Consider the following 6,749-nt stretch of genomic DNA (forward strand, 5'->3'; position numbering starts at 1 on the left):
GACAAGTGTGAGTAATTGCACATGGACAAGTATTTCCAAGCTTCGGGTCACTTCCAGCCCAATACTTCAGTCCAGTGCCTTTATAGTCGACGATTTGTATGTTTCCAGTAAGTTTATCCAAGGAACTACATTTGTACCACATTTCCTAAGACTAAGTTCTGATCTGTCAAACCTGCCAACAGTACTTTTCATGTTGGAATAACTGGTTAAGCTGAAAATAATTCGCTTTCTCATAGATTATTGTTAAATTCCCTTGGTCTTGTCTTGTTTTATCTCTATTCACCCTCACCTAGTGATCATATCAACGAACATTTACGATTGTCTCAATCACGTAATTGTCGTAATTATATCGGCACTTAACACCAAATGGCTCCACCCCCAACACACCGTCGGGATCCACAGTATTGTAGTCATTTAGTAAAAATTGATAACTCCTATGGGCAGAAGGAAATTCGTTGCAATTTGTTTGTAGGACTAGAAATTAAACTGTTCACAGATACAGTAGCACTCCAAATCGAATATATGTGCACTAATAAGACCCTCTATCTTAGTAGAAGTGAATCCTCTCGTGGGCAATTCAGACTTGTTTATCAGATAACCTGTAAACACTTTTTCCTTATCTCCTTGGCATTCACAATCTTGACGCTCACAGCCGGCAGTTTCTTGGAATTAAAATTAAAACTGACTCGAATTCAGCCAGTATTGACTGGTTTGATTGTAATTGCTTTTGACAAATAGATTCGTTCCCACTTTGGCCTTGCTACCAACTGGACAAGTCAGAGATATTTTCTGTCGGCAATATGTCGAGACTTTTGTTAACGATTCTAACTGGAGTTCACTTAAATTGTTGTAGTTGATGTGATTTATATTATTCACGAGTCCGTTTTTATTTTTAGTGACGACCTACCAATTTATTTCACAACCTGAATAACTGTGATTGCATAAAGTGGGTCCAAAACAATATGACACCACACAGAAAATGGTTTCCCGATTCCCCAAGAACCGTCTGGGTCAATAATCAGGCTGTGACTTTTCCTTGGAATAAAATTTGACTTGATTAATTCTCTTTGACAGTCGACAGGATAGTCTTTCGACAGATTACTCGAAATAAAGATAACCCAAAGGTCTCTGACTGCATACCAAATCTCCCAAAACCATGTGGATCAGACCAGACTTGTCAAGTTTTGTGAGATTAAAAGTTTTTATTCCCATGATTGGTAGACGAGACTTGTCAATGATGAATCCACTGTCGACCATCTCTTTCGCAGAATTGGCATCACACATGCACTTTTGAAACATATCCGATGAACACTTGCCGTGGACTCCACATCCACAAGAAGGGAATCCATCAGCATTTCCCCAATCTGACATATTATGGAGACTCCTTACCAGCATTGAGAGTCCCATCTAGTGAAACCCAATTAAGGTGGTCGGTTATGGGGAAACTACGACATTTCACTTGGATGTGCTGTTTGCATGAAACTGACTGTGAGATGACATACTATTATTCCCTAGTTATTTTGAATGATAACTTTTAGCTGAGTAACAGTGAGGGAGTATTTTATCTTTATTGTAAGCGCGGTATTAGTCCCCAATGTGATAATCCCGGGACCTATCATCTACATTTTGTAGTTTCACCTGGTTTGAAAATAGCAAGTCCTCCAGAAGAACAGAACACTTTGAATGGCTTAATCGGTCCAGCTCCATCCGGGTCCACAAAATAATAACCACTCGGAGGGGCTTTATCCAGTTTCTGTTGGATATATTTCATGGTGTTGAAACAGGAATCGAATACGTCTGCACAATCACTTAATTCAACTACCATGACACACTATTTGAGAGCTCTGCAGTATTACCCCACTCGGACTCATTTTGATTGACGGGATTGACGAATTTATCGAGATTGAGTATTTTCTAAAAATTGCCAGTAATACCTAACTTTGTCAGGCCTTTGCAGTCACAGGACTCCAGTCCCTCACAAAATATATCAGCCAAGAGTTTAGTCAATTTACTTCCGTTCCCGAACATTGCGGTTATCGTTTCTCCGTTTTCAATGTTCATTGTACAAGTCAAATATATTTCCTGAATGCAGTAGACTGACCCCTCCAACATCGCAGTTATTTGTCCCACAGTACTCCTCATGGTAAAGACCCACGACTCCTTGACGTATGTTTTCTAAGAGTGGCCCACTTCTGATTACCAATAAATGCAGTCTCATTACGTTGACCACTCCAAACTGAGTTTCCTCGCAGTGAACAGGAATCGTTTCATTTCCTGAAATATTTTATGTCAATTGCCTGGTCTTATCAAGTACGTGTAATTCATCGGAGACTTTTTTATTTTGTATATCAAACACGAGGACATGATGTCTAATTGTCGCATTTACCACCAACCATGGTGATGCTGCGAACATTGAAGTGGTTTGATTAGCATTTCTCCACTCCCCCCCGTCTCACTATAAAACGACAGTACAGGCAAGTTCTTCTTGTCATTCTCTACTCCGAGGTCGCTAGAGGCCGCAGAGTTCTACGCACTGTAATCATCAGAACACCTCGCAGTTGCATGTTTGATTATTCAAACAGGTGGCAGTCAGTGCACAGCCACAAGAACTGACCTTTCCATGTCCGCCAGGTCCATGTGCCAACTTTCCATGAACGGAGTAAAATCCGCCGGCCTCGCCTTGGAAAAACGAAGAATTCTACAAAACTAGATATAAAGTTCATACAGCACAAAAATATTGTGTAAACTGAGAGCAGTAGTACGCTTTTTTGATTAATTTAAGAATAAATGTGATTGAGTTCATATATTCGAATTTGTTGACTCCCATCTGCATTTTTGTCCGCGTAGTTCTGGAATAAGCCTTCAAGGTCTCACTTTTTCATGTTTATGGAGGTGATGGAGTATTGTTTACCATGAATGCACTCTACGTATTCTGGCATGACATTTCCATCTTGGTCTCCGTCAGATCCGTCAGGGTCAATGAGAGATATTGTCCGGACGTCTGATGATTGCTGAAGGTTTGTCGTTTTCCGCACAGCATCACAATCAGAGGCAATGCCTGAGTAAATTCGAAAACCGTTTGCTTACCAAATTGTTGTGGTCCACATTGGAGGTTTTCAATGATTATATCGTAGCTTAATGTTTCCACTGATTTTTTTACAGAAAAATTAGTGATTGGAAAGATTTCTTTATTTACGAGAACTCCTTCATCAAATGTGAGGTCTGATTCGGGGTTTATACAATTGCAAGACATTCTCTTATTGTCGCACCCGTGCTCATATCTGCAAGGACACTGAACTAACATATATTCTCTTTACAAGTAAAGTCGACTGCTTCCCAAAAACATTGAATTTGTGTCCTGTAGATGATGACATTGAGACAGTCGACAAGTCCGATTTCCTCCCTCTGCAGACATACCTAGGGTAGGATGAGGAGTAATGCCAGACTTTACTCTCTGTGAACAAAATCTCGAGAATTCGACAATTTTACGGATTATTTTATTTTCTAATGTATATTCAATGTCGACAGGTCTGGATGTACTGACACGCAATTTATTTCTTTTCATTGAAATCACGGTAATGCCAATTCCGTCACGGAAAATACATTCAATCTATTAATAGGAAGCAAATTTCCTGACAGGCTGAATTGGCATGTTGGGGTCTATTTGAATGTTGTAGACGCCGTCGGTGGGATGACGCTTATTGACAGCAATATCGTGGCAGGATTCGTACAGTTCTTGGTAGTTAAATCCACATTATTTACTTGCACAAGCTCCTTTGGAAGTCCGCTTTCCCGACTTGCATCTGCATTGATAGCCTGGAATAGTGTCAATGCAGACTTCATCCTCCTTGCAGATGGAGACAGTTCCATCACACTCATTTATGTCTAAAATGTATATTCTGATGTATACTATGACAATCCTTTTTCCCGTCCCCCTCATAGCCTGCCCGGCATTGGCAATAGTTGTTCGTGCAGTCCGCCGACTCGTGACAATCTTTATGGGACCAACAGAAATTGTGTTCTATCATTCACGGGACATAAATACTTATGCAAATCCCGTTGACCAATTCAAACCCTTCCACACACTTGCATGAGTATGATCCAATCGAATTCTCACAAAATGCGTTTTCTGGACACGTCACGTGAGTACACTCATCCTCATCTTTGAAATGTGAAAAGATATACTACCTCCACAGAATGTTGATCCGTCTCCCTGGAAGCCTTTTTGACACCGGCAAAACCCGAGATGACACTCTCCATGTTTAGTGGGGCAACCAAGATCGTTCGTGCAAGACACCAGTCCTACAAAATTTCGGTAAATCAAAACCATATTGACAGGTGTAGTCATTTTTGGAGCTACAATTCATTTTTATAAGCCCCCCACTGCTGACAGCTTGACACTCGTTATTGTTCGAGGGAATGTTCACTTTTACTACTGAAATGAATTGTAACCTATCCAAGACGTGAGGACATGTCGAGCTTGCATGAGTTTGCTAATAAATTCAATTTCGCCAGCAAGTCGAACAGTGGCCAACTTCATATGCCAGTAACTACAGTTGCTGACGCTCAGAGGGTATGTACTCATCCCTAGGCCAGGCACGTAGCATTTGTTTCCATAGCGAACTGTGCCTCGAGGACAGGATTTGAAGGCTGCGAGTCAGTGAGGAGAAAATACTTGAAATGCCTTTCTGACATAATATTGCCTTGTGCTCACTGCAGGACGACACGAGTAAAGATCCGTTCTGGTAGAAATGACATGTTTTATGTCTCGTAGACGAATTGTAGACCTCTCCACTGAGCCACCGAGATTGGTGGTTGGACTCTTGGACATACTCGTTCTGCAATCCAATCCAATAGTTGGTCTCCGAGTTACTACTAATTAACTCTGACGGGCTACATTTGGCGGAAAGTCTCCAATTGTTGGATTGTCGAGTGGTTGACGGAGGCCAGGTCCCCTCCGAGTAGATTGCAGAAATAGAATCCGGAAACATAGTCCAGTTTGTGTCCAAATGAAGCAAAGCACACTCCAAACACATTGACCCAACCATAAGGACACGTCTTGGTTAATAGAAAGTCTACGTCCCTCAAATATCTCTACTTTGTTCGCAAATGAAAAGTCTTGGCGAGGCGCAGTCGCCCAAACTAACTTTTCCGTTTTGGGCATCAAGGAAGCCACAAATCTGAGAACTCGACTGAGACGAGATATCCTGGATTTGGTTCTTTCCTCCGTTATCCCAGTACACAACACCTGGAATAATCAGTCGACCACGACCTGTGATCGTATCTTTTCTTAGGCCGACCCAATAAGTCGAATTGTCGTCGATTGCTGCAATACTGTTGGATATTTTTCCGTAGTGGTTGGGATCAGACAGAGAGGCCAGACTGCCTTCACAAATCGAGAAGGCTTCGCTGTAGGTCTTCTTCACTTGGAAAATCCGGTAGCAGACTCCGTTGAACTCTTCGTAGTATTGAGGACATGTGGCTACAGAGATCTATCACACTTGTCTACCGTGGCATCCCGAGTGGTGGGGACCCTTCTTTCCATCGCCAGCCAAATTATATTTACATTTGCACTCAAAGTTGTGTTGGTCGACATTCCGACACTCAGCCAGACTGTGGCATGTCTGTGTGCTGTGGATTGAGCACGGCAGCTGGTCTCCTCTGACTCCACAGAGTACAATAACTAACAATCTAAGGACAGCCAGTGCGAGACTGATCTTGAGCATTGATGTGATTTGGACAGGTTACCTTATATATTGATACTCCATATGCCACACAAATCAATTGATAAAAAAAAGAGTATGATTAGCATAAGTTACATTTTATATTTCCTGACTCTTTGTGTTTTGAACAGGTTAATTTAATCAATACATGCACGACAAATCAAATCTCTCAGTCACAATTTTGCCAAGTACAATTCCCTAATGACACCAAATGTGGAAAAATATCAAAATTACAAAAAAAAGGACATCGATTTTATTTTATATGCACAAAAAACACTCACACGCAAATTGAGTTCAAAAGTGGAATTGACCACGTCAATATCACTACTTAGTAGATGACCTAGAATATTAATGAATGAGACAAGTGTGGGTCAATTAAAATTACCAATATAATTATCACTGAATTTATAAAATGTCATAATTTGGATAGAATGAAATAAATTAGTTCGTGTAGCCAGCGGTGCCTTATGGTGTGTGCGAATTGACTAATTAAATAGAACGTCAATTTTAACGGAGCATCCAAGCCAAAAGCACCAACCAGAGGACAGAACCAAGTCAAGGAGATCATCAAAATTCCAAAAAATAAAACAAAAAGAGAAAAATCTGAGCTGGAAGAATGCAAACAATTAGAGAAGATCTGCGACGTCAAACTGGACATGACTACATCCCGGGATGGGACAATCACCGTCGTCCTCAAAGGAACACCCGAAAAGGTCCGAGACTGCAAAAATGAATTGTCCAAGAGACTCGGGTCGTCGGATATAATTCACGTGCCTCGGAAATATTCTGGATTTGTGATCGGGAGTGGAGGACGAACCATCAAGTCCATCCAAGACGACACATCCACCTACATCACAGCCAAGAACGAGGACTCTGAATTGACAGTCTTCTCTATTCAGGGTGACCATTCGGGAGTACAGAAAGCCCGTCAGTCCATCCTCTCCATTGTTAATGACCACGTACTCTTATTTAGTCTATCTGTAGTCCGAAAAGGTTGTTCGGGATGTGGAGATTCCCTCGAATGTG

The sequence above is a fragment of the Octopus sinensis genome, unplaced genomic scaffold (assembly GCF_006345805.1).
Source record: "Octopus sinensis unplaced genomic scaffold, ASM634580v1 Contig09569, whole genome shotgun sequence".
NCBI lineage: Eukaryota > Metazoa > Mollusca > Cephalopoda > Octopoda > Octopodidae > Octopus > Octopus sinensis.